Source organism: Stegodyphus dumicola, chromosome 1 (assembly GCF_044657685.1).
Source record: "Stegodyphus dumicola isolate Sdum_Otavi_A_Nest chromosome 1, ASM4465768v1".
Classification (NCBI taxonomy): Eukaryota; Metazoa; Arthropoda; class Arachnida; order Araneae; family Eresidae; genus Stegodyphus; species Stegodyphus dumicola.
This window is the reverse complement of record NC_140768.1, coordinates 250517337-250530502: the sequence shown is the minus strand read 5'-3', so window position 1 is coordinate 250530502 and position 13166 is coordinate 250517337.

Here is a 13166-nt window from a genome sequence, read left to right as displayed (position 1 = left end):
TGATTTGCGAAGATTTGATCGCAGTTTTTATTTTGAATAAGCCGAAGGTGAAGGATCTTTAGGGATCGGATTATATGGTCCTTCGTTTAAGAGTTTAGTGACACCATCGATGTAAGTGTTCTTATCCATGACGACTATCTGGCCACCTTTGTCGGCCTTTGAAATGACAATATCCGGGTTAGAATGAATCTCGCGCATTGTAGCTCTTTCTCTCGCAGTTAGATTTGGTTTCAAAGGTTTATTATTGAATTTCACATTATGAGCGATAAGATGCCTAATCATTTCTTTCTGTGAATCCGAAACTTTACTGAACTTGAAAGCTTTTTCGATAGGAGCCAAAATCTTTGGAATCGAGGGTTTAGAGGTTTGTGAGAAGTTAAAATTATATTTTAGAATTCTCTCTTGTTCTTCTGAAAGACTAACATTAGAAATATAATTAGATTTTTTGAAGTACTTGAACTGGAAGACTGTAAAAGAAGTTTTCCGAATTTAACTGCAAGGGTGTTTTTATGACGGTTAACTGCATTCTCCGTCCTAGACCAAGACTTTTGTTCAAGGGCAGTGAATTTTGGATATGTTTTAGCGAGTTCCAGATGAAGCTTATAGAGTTCATGTTCAATTTTGGACAATTGTTCACGTGTATCCCTTAAGTAAGGCACCGAAGTAAGGCAAGTTTGCAATTTAACAGAATTCTTGAAACGCGACTCGAAGGTTTTTGATTAGATTTGATTTGAATAAAATTAGGGATCAATTTTTTACATTTACATTTAAGTAAAAAGTCAAGATGATTCAGGAAATTTTGCCGTTTCAGGCGTAATTTAGTGAAACGATTAACGGATCAAGGCATGATAAACAATGCAGAAAATCAAACTAAATTAACTGAGCAATAATAAAGTACACACAAAATAGCAGAAAAATCCCTCACTGAAATGAATAGAAAACAAAATGTTTGTAAGCAAAATGCATGAAATCAGACAAGCAAAGCACAATATCCAAATGTACAAAACATAAACGTAACTTGAAAATTGCAAAAAGGTACTCACCGAAACTCCTACAATCACAAAATGGCGCCCACACCACGTGCAAAAAAGAAAGCAAAAGTAAGCCTGTTTGGGGCTTCTATAATTAAGACACAATAACACGACGAATAAATACTAATTCAGAAGTCAAACAACAAAAATCAGCGTTAATTTTCAAAATTTTCACAGGACTAGTTTCGATGGTTTTACCGAACCATCATCTTCAGCTGCAAAACCGCAAATGAACAAGATAGGAAATAATGTTTAGATAAGATAAGAAAGCCTGGACAAGAATAAGCAAGTGGCGCCATCTGTTGGCGAAACCAGAACTAAAATATAATTTCTCTAAAAGCCGAAGGCAAATTTGGATTGGAATTAGGATCGTTATCTAGAACAGAACGATTTTTATGAATGTGAAATGCCTCTAGAAAATCCAGTTCTCCAATGGAAGATGTTTTTTGAATAATTTTGGCAGCAGAAAAATTGAAAGTGTGATTTTCGGACCAACAGTGTTGAGCAACAGAAGACTTCTGTGTTTCCTTTTTTCTAACATATGCCTCATGTTCTTTGACGCGAAATTTTAAGGCTCTCTTAGTTTGGCCAAGGTAAATTAAACCGCACTGGCAAGGAATCCTATAAATACCCCAGGAATTCATATCCGGAATGGGGTCCTTGAGTATAGAAGTTGGAATTTTATTGATGGGAGAGTAAACAACCCGAAAGTTAAATTTCTGCAAAATATGTGCAACTTTATAGCTAATTGATGGAAAGAAGGGAATGACAACAGAATTTTTATAATCTCCTAAAATAAGAGTGTGGCTTTTAGTGTGTTGAGATGATAATTTTTTAACTGCTTGATTAATAATGATGGGTGAAAAGCCCCTGTCAATAGCTATTGCTTTTAAATAATTTAGTTCTTCATCAAGGGCTAGTTTGGAGGAGCAAACTTGAAGAGCACGGAAAACATAGGAATAAAATGAAGCTAACATTTGTTTAGTCGGATGACATGACTTAAAGTGTGGTGGAAGGCAAACCGATGAAGGTTTACGGTAAACTGTAGTACTGAAGTTGGATGTGTTACGTGTGACCAGAATGTCGAGAAACGGAAGAGAATTGCAAGTCTCAAGTTCAAAAGTGAACTGAATAGCAGGATCAATAGAATTCATTGTTGAAAGAACTCTATTTAAATCATCTTTATTACCTTCAAACAGGGTAAAAGTATCGTCTACGTAGCGGAACCATGCCGAGAAGTTTAAAGTTTCAAACAATTTTGATTCATAATAATGCATGTAGATATCAGCCAGGATGGGACTGAGGGGGCTTCCCATGGCTAATCCCTCAGTTTGTTTGTAATATTTATTTTGGAAAACAAAATGTGTTTGTTTCAAACAGAGTTGAGTGAGAGAAATTAGCTCATCAATTTCGATGCAAGAGAAATGAAATCCGCGAAGTCTGGTTTCTAGACATCTTAATGCACCCTCCACTGGGACATTGGTGAATAATGATTTTACATCAAAAGAAACCATGAGTAAATTACGAGGAGAAATGTTTTTAACCTTTTTTACAAACTCTATTGAATTTTTTATGGTGTAAATGTTGTTGTCTAATAGAGTGGAAAATCTAGAAACTAAATATTTAGCTAATGGATACGAGGCAGTACCTAAATTTGATACAAGAGGGCGGAAAGGAATACCACTTTTATGAATTTCGGGAAGAGCATATAATCTGGCACAATTCGCAACAGATGGGATAAGGGAATGTTTTAAGTTGCTTGAAATGATTTGCGAAGATTTGATCGCAGTTTTTATTTTGGATAAGTCCGAAGGTGAAGGATCTTTAGGGATCGGATTATATGGTCCTTAGTTTAAGAGTTTAGTGACACCATCAATGTAAGTGTTCTTATCCATGACGACTATCTGGCCACCTTTGTCGGCCTTTGAAATGACAATATCCGGGTTAGAATGAATCTCGCGCATTGTAGCTCTTTCTCTCGCAGTTAGATTTGGTTTCAAAGGTTTATTATTGAATTTCACATTATGAGCGATAAGATGCCTAATCATTTCTTTCTGTGAATCCGAAACTTTACTGAACTTGAAAGCTTTTTCGATAGGAGCCAAAATCTTTGGAATCGAGGGTTTACAGGTTTGTGAGAAGTTAAAATTATATTTTAGAATTCTCTCTTGTTCTTCTGAAAGACTAACATTAGAAATATTAACATTAGAAATATAATTAGATTTTTTGAACTACTTGAACTGGAAAACTGTAAAAGAAGTTTTTCGAATTTAACTGCAAGGGTGTTTTTATGACGGTTAACTGCATTCTCCGTTCTAGACCAAGACTTTTGTTCAAGGGCAGTGAATTTTGGATATGTTTTAGCGAGTTCCAGATGAAGCTTATAGAGTTCATGTTCAATTTTGGACAATTGTTGACGTGTATCCCTTATCACGGACCGAAGTAAGGCAAGTTTGCAATTTAACAGAATTCTTGAAACGCGACTCGAAGGTTTTTGATTAGATTTGATTTGAATAAAATTGGGGATCAATTTTTTACATTTACATTTAAGTAAAAAGTCAAGATGATTCAGGAAATTTTGCCGTTTCAGGCGTAATTTAGTGAAACGATTAACGGATGAAGGCATGATAAACAATGCAGAAAATCAAACTAAATTAACTGAGCAATAATAAAGTACACACAAAATAGCAGAAAAATCCCTCACTGAAATGACTAGAAAACAAAATGTTTGTAAGCAAAATGCATGAAATCAGACAAGCAAAGCACAATATCCAAATGTACAAAACATAAACATAACTTGAAAATTGCAAAAAGGTACTCACCGAAACTCCTACAATCACAAAATGGCGGCCACACCACGTGCAAAAAAGAAAGCAAAAGTAAGCCTGTTTGGGGCTTCTATAATTAAGACACAATAACACGACGAATAAATACTAATTCAGAAGTCAAACAACAAAAATCAGCGTTAATTTTCAAAATTTTCACAGGACTAGTTTCGATGGTTTTACCGAACCATCATCTTCAGCTGCAAAACCGCAAATGAACAAGATAGGAAATAATGTTTAGATAAGATAAGAAAGCCTGGACAAGAATAAGCAAGTGGCGCCATCTGTTGGCGAAACCAGAACTAAAATATAATTTCTCTAAAAGCCGAAGGCAAATTTGGATTGGAATTAGGATCGTTAACTAGAACAGAACGATTTTTATGAATGCGAAATGCCTCTAGAAAATCCAGTTCTCCAATGGAAGATGTTTTTTGAATAATTTTGGCAGCAGAAAAATTGAAAGTGTGATTTTCGGACCAACAACGTTGAGCAACAGAAGACTTCTGTGTTTCCTTTTTTCTAACATATGCCTCATGTTCTTTGACGCGAAATTTTAAGGCTCTCTTAGTTTGGCCAAGGTAAATTAAACCGCACTGGCAAGGAATCCTATAAATACCCCAGGAATTCATATCCGGAATGGGGTCCTTGAGTATAGAAGTTGGAATTTTATTGATGGGAGAGTAAACAACCCGAAAGTTAAATTTCTGCAAAATATGTGCAACTTTATAGCTAATTGATGGAAAGAAGGGAATGACAACAGAATTTTTATAATCTCCTAAAATAAGAGTGTGGCTTTTAGTGTGTTGAGATGATAATTTTTTAACTGCTTGATTAATAATGATGGGTGAAAAGCCCCTGTCAATAGCTATTGCTTTTAAATAATTTAGTTCTTCATCAAGGGCTAGTTTGGAGGAGCAAACTTGAAGAGCACGGAAAACATAGGAATAAAATGAAGCTAACATTTGTTTAGTCGGATGACATGACTTAAAGTGTGGTGGAAGGCAAACCGATGAAGGTTTACGGTAAACTGTAGTACTGAAGTTGGATGTGTTACGTGTGACCAGAATGTCGAGAAACGGAAGAGAATTGCAAGTCTCAAGTTCAAAAGTGAACTGAATAGCAGGATGAATAGAATTCATTGTTGAAAGAACTCTATTTAAATCATCTTTATTACCTTCAAACAGGGTAAAAGTATCGTCTACATAGCGGAACCATGCCGAGAAGTTTAAAGTTTCAAACAATTTTGATTCATAATAATGCATGTAGATATCAGCCAGGATGGGACTGAGGGGGCTTCCCATGGCTAATCCCTCAGTTTGTTTGTAATATTTATTTTGGAAAACAAAATGTGTTTGTTTCAAACAGAGTTGAGTGAGAGAAATTAGCTCATCAATTTCGATGCAAGAGAAATGAAATTCGCGAAGTCTGGTTTCTAGACATCTTAATGCACCCTCCACTGGGACATTGGTGAATAATGATTTTACATCAAAAGAAACCATGAGTAAATTACGAGGAGAAATGTTTTTAACCTTTTTTACAAACTCTATTGAATTTTTTATGGTGTAAATGTTGTTGTCTAATAGAGTGGAAAATCTAGAAACTAAATATTTAGCTAATGGATACGAGGCAGTACCTAAATTTGATACAATAGGGCGGAAAGGAATACCACTTTTATGAATTTTGGGAAGAGCATATAATCTGGCACAATTCGCAACAGATGGGATAAGTGAATGTTTTAAGTTGCTTGAAATGATTTGCGAAGATTTGATCGCAGTTTTTATTTTGGATAAGTCCGAAGGTGAAGGATCTTTAGGGATCGGATTATATGGTCCTTCGTTTAAGAGTTTAGTGACACCATCAATGTAAGTGTTCTTATCCATGACGACTATCTGGCCACCTTTGTCGGCCTTTGAAATGACAATATCCGGGTTAGAATGAATCTCGCGCATTGTAGCTCTTTCTCTCGCAGTTAGATTTGGTTTCAAAGGTTTATTATTGAATTTCACATTATGAGCGATAAGATGCCTAATCATTTCTTTCTGTGAATCCGAAACTTTACTGAACTTGAAAGCTTTTTCCATAGGAGCCAAATCTTTGGAATCGAGGGTTTACAGGTTTGTGAGAAGTTAAAATTATACTTTAGAATTCTCTCTTGTTCTTCTGAGAGACTAACATTAGAAATATTAACATTAGAAATATAATTAGATTTTTTGAACTACTTGAACTGGAAGACTGTAAAAGAAGTTTTTCGAATTTAACTGCAAGGGTGTTTTTATGACGGTTAACTGCATTCTCCGTTCTAGACCAAGACTTTTGTTCAAGGGCAGTGAATTTTGGATATGTTTTAGCGAGTTCCAGATGAAGCTTATAGAGTTCATGTTCAATTTTGGACAATTGTTCACGTGTATCCCTTAAATAAGGCACCGAAGTAAGGCAAGTTTGCAATTTAACAGAATTCTTGAAACGCGACTCGAAGGTTTTTGATTAGATTTGATTTGAATAAAATTGGGGATCAATTTTTTACATTTACATTTAAGTAAAAAGTCAAGATGATTCAGGAAATTTTGCCGTTTCAGGCGTAATTTAGTGAAACGATTAACGGATGAAGGCATGATAAACAATGCAGAAAATCAAACTAAATTAACTGAGCAATAATAAAGTACACACAAAATAGCAGAAAAATCCCTCACTGAAATGAATAGAAAACAAAATGTTTGTAAGCAAAATGCATGAAATCAGACAAGCAAAGCACAATATCCAAATGTACAAAACATAAACATAACTTGAAAATTGCAAAAAGGTACTCACCGAAACTCCTACAATCACAAAATGGCGCCCACACCACGTGCAAAAAAGAAAGCAAAAGTAAGCCTGTTTGGGGCTTCTAAAATTAAGACACAATAACACGACGAATAAATACTAATTCAGAAGTCAAACAACAAAAATCAGCGTTAATTTTCAAAATTTTCACAGGACTAGTTTCGATGGTTTTACCGAACCATCATCTTCAGCTGCAAAACCGCAAATGAACAAGATAGGAAATAATGTTTAGATAAGATAAGAAAGCCTGGACAAGAATAAGCAAGTGGCGCCATCTGTTGGCGAAACCAGAACTAAAATATAATTTCTCTAAAAGCCGAAGGCAAATTTGGATTGGAATTAGGATCGTTAACTGGAACAGAAAGATTTTTATGAATTTGAAATGCCTCTAGAAAATCCAGTTCTCCAATGGAAGATGTTTTTCGAATAATTTTGGCAGCAGAAAAATTGAAAGTGTGATTTTCGGACCAACAATGTTGAGCAACAGAAGACTTCTGTGTTTCCTTTTTTCTAACATATGCCTCATGTTCTTTGACGCGAAATTTTAAGGCTCTCTTAGTTTGGCCAATGTAAATTAAACCGCACTGGCAAGGAATCCTATAAATACCCCAGGAATTCATATCCGGAATGGGGTCCTTGAGTATAGAAGTTGGAATTTTATTGATGGGAGAGTAAACAACCCGAAAGTTAAATTTCTGCAAAATATGTGCAACTTTATAGCTAATTGATGGAAAGAAGGGAATGACAACAGAATTTTTATAATCTCCTAAAATAAGAGTGTGGCTTTTAGTGTGTTGAGATGATAATTTTTTAACTGCTTGATTAATAATGATGGGTGAAAAGCCCCTGTCAATAGCTATTGCTTTTAAATAATTTAGTTCTTCATCAAGGGCTAGTTTGGAGGAGCAAACTTGAAGAGCACGGAAAACATAGGAATAAAATGAAGCTAACATTTGTTTAGTCGGATGACATGACTTAAAGTGTGGTGGAAGGCAAACCGATGAAGGTTTACGGTAAACTGTAGTACTGAAGTTGGATGTGTTACGTGTGACCAGAATGTCGAGAAACGGAAGAGAATTGCAAGTCTCAAGTTCAGAAGTGAACTGAATAGCAGGATGAATAGAATTCATTGTTGAAAGAACTCTATTTAAATCATCTTTATTACCTTCAAACAGGGTAAAAGTATCGTCTACATAGCGGAACCATGCCGAGAAGTTTAAAGTTTCAAACAATTTTGATTCATAATAATGCATGTAGATATCAGCCAGGATGGGACTGAGGGGGCTTCCCATGGCTAATCCCTCAGTTTGTTTGTAATATTTATTTTGGAAAACAAAATGTGTTTGTTTGAAACAGAGTTGAGTGAGAGAAATTAGCTCATCAATTTCGATGCAAGAGAAATGAAATTCGCGAAGTCTGGTTTCTAGACATCTTAATGCACCCTCCACTGGGACATTGGTGAATAATGATTTTACATCAAAAGAAACCATGAGTAAATTACGAGGAGAAATGTTTTTAACCTTTTTTACAAACTCTATTGAATTTTTTATGGTGTAAATGTTGTTGTCTAATAGAGTGGAAAATCTAGAAACTAAATATTTAGCTAATGGATACGAGGCAGTACCTAAATTTGATACAATAGGGCGGAAAGGAATACCACTTTTATGAATTTTGGGAAGAGCATATAATCTGGCACAATTCGCAACAGATGGGATAAGTGAATGTTTTAAGTTGCTTGAAATGATTTGCGAAGATTTGATCGCAGTTTTTATTTTGGATAAGTCCGAAGGTGAAGGATCTTTAGGGATCGGATTATATGGTCCTTCGTTTAAGAGTTTAGTGACACCATCAATGTAAGTGTTCTTATCCATGACGACTATCTGGCCACCTTTGTCGGCCTTTGAAATGACAATATCCGGGTTAGAATGAATCTCGCGCATTGTAGCTCTTTCTCTCGCAGTTAGATTTGGTTTCAAAGGTTTATTATTGAATTTCACATTATGAGCGATAAGATGCCTAATCATTTCTTTCTGTGAATCCGAAACTTTACTGAACTTGAAAGCTTTTTCCATAGGAGCCAAATCTTTGGAATCGAGGGTTTACAGGTTTGTGAGAAGTTAAAATTATACTTTAGAATTCTCTCTTGTTCTTCTGAGAGACTAACATTAGAAATATTAACATTAGAAATATAATTAGATTTTTTTAACTACTTGAACTGGAAGACTGTAAAAGAAGTTTTTCGAATTTAACTGCAAGGGTGTTTTTATGACGGTTAACTGCATTCTCCGTTCTAGACCAAGACTTTTGTTCAAGGGCAGTGAATTTTGGATATGTTTTAGCGAGTTCCAGATGAAGCTTATAGAGTTCATGTTCAATTTTGGACAATTGTTCACGTGTATCCCTTAAATAAGGCACCGAAGTAAGGCAAGTTTGCAATTTAACAGAATTCTTGAAACGCGACTCGAAGGTTTTTGATTAGATTTGATTTGAATAAAATTGGGGATCAATTTTTTACATTTACATTTAAGTAAAAAGTCAAGATGATTCAGGAAATTTTGCCGTTTCAGGCGTAATTTAGTGAAACGATTAACGGATGAAGGCATGATAAACAATGCAGAAAATCAAACTAAATTAACTGAGCAATAATAAAGTACACACAAAATAGCAGAAAAATCCCTCACTGAAATGAATAGAAAACAAAATGTTTGTAAGCAAAATGCATGAAATCAGACAAGCAAAGCACAATATCCAAATGTACAAAACATAAACATAACTTGAAAATTGCAAAAAGGTACTCACCGAAACTCCTACAATCACAAAATGGCGCCCACACCACGTGCAAAAAAGAAAGCAAAAGTAAGCCTGTTTGGGGCTTCTAAAATTAAGACACAATAACACGACGAATAAATACTAATTCAGAAGTCAAACAACAAAAATCAGCGTTAATTTTCAAAATTTTCACAGGACTAGTTTCGATGATTTTACCGAACCATCATCTTCAGCTGCAAAACCGCAAATGAACAAGATAGGAAATAATGTTTAGATAAGATAAGAAAGCCTGGACAAGAATAAGCAAGTGGCGCCATCTGTTGGCGAAACCAGAACTAAAATATAATTTCTCTAAAAGCCGAAGGCAAATTTGGATTGGAATTAGGATCGTTAACTGGAACAGAAAGATTTTTATGAATGTGAAATGCCTCTAGAAAATCCAGTTCTCCAATGGAAGATGTTTTTCGAATAATTTTGGCAGCAGAAAAATTGAAAGTGTGATTTTCGGACCAACAATGTTGAGCAACAGAAGACTTCTGTGTTTCCTTTTTTCTAACATATGCCTCATGTTCTTTGACGCGAAATTTTAAGGCTCTCTTAGTTTGGCCAATGTAAATTAAACCGCACTGGCAAGGAATCCTATAAATACCCCAGGAATTCATATCCGGAATGGGGTCCTTGAGTATAGAAGTTGGAATTTTATTGATGGGAGAGTAAACAACCCGAAAGTTAAATTTCTGCAAAATATGTGCAACTTTATAGCTAATTGATGGAAAGAAGGGAATGACAAAAGAATTTTTATAATCTCCTAAAATAAGAGTGTGGCTTTTAGTGTGTTGAGATGATAATTTTTTAACTGCTTGATTAATAATGATGGGTGAAAAGCCCCTGTCAATAGCTATTGCTTTTAAATAATTTAGTTCTTCATCAAGGGCTAGTTTGGAGGAGCAAACTTGAAGAGCACGGAAAACATAGGAATAAAATGAAGCTAACATTTGTTTAGTCGGATGACATGACTTAAAGTGTGGTGGAAGGCAAACCGATGAAGGTTTACGGTAAACTGTAGTACTGAAGTTGGATGTGTTACGTGTGACCAGAATGTCGAGAAACGGAAGAGAATTGCAACGGAACGGAAGAGTCTGGTGTCTAGACATCTTAATGCACCCTCCACTGGGACATTGGTGAATAATGATTTTACATCAAAAGAAACCATGAGTAAATTACGAGGAGAAATGTTTTTAACCTTTTTTACAAACTCTATTGAATTTTTTAAGGTGTAAATGTTATTGTCTAATAGAGTGGAAAATCTAGAAACTAAATATTTAGCTAATGGATACGAGGCAGTACCTAAATTTGATACAATAGGGCGGAAAGAAATACCACTTTTATGAATTTTGGGAAGAGCATATAATCTGGCACAATTCGCAACAGATGGGATAAGCGAATGTTTTAAGTTGCTTGAAATGATTTGCGAAGATTTGATCGCAGTTTTTATTTTGAATAAGCCGAAGGTGAAGGATCTTTAGGGATCGGATTATATGGTCCTTCGTTTAAGAGTTTAGTGACACCATCGATGTAAGTGTTCTTATCCATGACGACTATCTGGCCACCTTTGTCGGCCTTTGAAATGACAATATCCGGGTTAGAATGAATCTCGCGCATTGTAGCTCTTTCTCTCGCAGTTAGATTTGGTTTCAAAGGTTTATTATTGAATTTCACATTATGAGCGATAAGATGCCTAATCATTTCTTTCTGTGAATCCGAAACTTTACTGAACTTGAAAGCTTTTTCGATAGGAGCCAAAATCTTTGGAATCGAGGGTTTAGAGGTTTGTGAGAAGTTAAAATTATATTTTAGAATTCTCTCTTGTTCTTCTGAAAGACTAACATTAGAAATATAATTAGATTTTTTGAAGTACTTGAACTGGAAGACTGTAAAAGAAGTTTTCCGAATTTAACTGCAAGGGTGTTTTTATGACGGTTAACTGCATTCTCCGTTCTAGACCAAGACTTTTGTTCAAGGGCAGTGAATTTTGGATATGTTTTAGCGAGTTCCAGATGAAGCTTATAGAGTTCATGTTCAATTTTGGACAATTGTTCACGTGTATCCCTTAAGTAAGGCACCGAAGTAAGGCAAGTTTGCAATTTAACAGAATTCTTGAAACGCGACTCGAAGGTTTTTGATTAGATTTGATTTGAATAAAATTGGGGATCAATTTTTTACATTTACATTTAAGTAAAAAGTCAAGATGATTCAGGAAATTTTGCCGTTTCAGGCGTAATTTAGTGAAACGATTAACGGATCAAGGCATGATAAACAATGCAGAAAATCAAACTAAATTAACTGAGCAATAATAAAGTACACACAAAATAGCAGAAAAATCCCTCACTGAAATGAATAGAAAACAAAATGTTTGTAAGCAAAATGCATGAAATCAGACAAGCAAAGCACAATATCCAAATGTACAAAACATAAACATAACTTGAAAATTGCAAAAAGGTACTCACCGAAACTCCTACAATCACAAAATGGCGCCCACACCACGTGCAAAAAAGAAAGCAAAAGTAAGCCTGTTTGGGGCTTCTAAAATTAAGACACAATAACACGACGAATAAATACTAATTCAGAAGTCAAACAACAAAAATCAGCGTTAATTTTCAAAATTTTCACAGGACTAGTTTCGATGATTTTACCGAACCATCATCTTCAGCTGCAAAACCGCAAATGAACAAGATAGGAAATAATGTTTAGATAAGATAAGAAAGCCTGGACAAGAATAAGCAAGTGGCGCCATCTGTTGGCGAAACCAGAACTAAAATATAATTTCTCTAAAAGCCGAAGGCAAATTTGGATTGGAATTAGGATCGTTAACTGGAACAGAAAGATTTTTATGAATGTGAAATGCCTCTAGAAAATCCAGTTCTCCAATGGAAGATGTTTTTCGAATAATTTTGGCAGCAGAAAAATTGAAAGTGTGATTTTCGGACCAACAATGTTGAGCAACAGAAGACTTCTGTGTTTCCTTTTTTCTAACATATGCCTCATGTTCTTTGACGCGAAATTTTAAGGCTCTCTTAGTTTGGCCAATGTAAATTAAACCGCACTGGCAAGGAATCCTATAAATACCCCAGGAATTCATATCCGGAATGGGGTCCTTGAGTATAGAAGTTGGAATTTTATTGATGGGAGAGTAAACAACCCGAAAGTTAAATTTCTGCAAAATATGTGCAACTTTATAGCTAATTGATGGAAAGAAGGGAATGACAAAAGAATTTTTATAATCTCCTAAAATAAGAGTGTGGCTTTTAGTGTGTTGAGATGATAATTTTTTAACTGCTTGATTAATAATGATGGGTGAAAAGCCCCTGTCAATAGCTATTGCTTTTAAATAATTTAGTTCTTCATCAAGGGCTAGTTTGGAGGAGCAAACTTGAAGAGCACGGAAAACATAGGAATAAAATGAAGCTAACATTTGTTTAGTCGGATGACATGACTTAAAGTGTGGTGGAAGGCAAACCGATGAAGGTTTACGGTAAACTGTAGTACTGAAGTTGGATGTGTTACGTGTGACCAGAATGTCGAGAAACGGAAGAGAATTGCAACGGAACGGAAGAGTCTGGTGTCTAGACATCTTAATGCACCCTCCACTGGGACATTGGTGAATAATGATTTTACATCAAAAGAAACCATGAGTAAATTACGAGGAGAAATGTTTTTAACC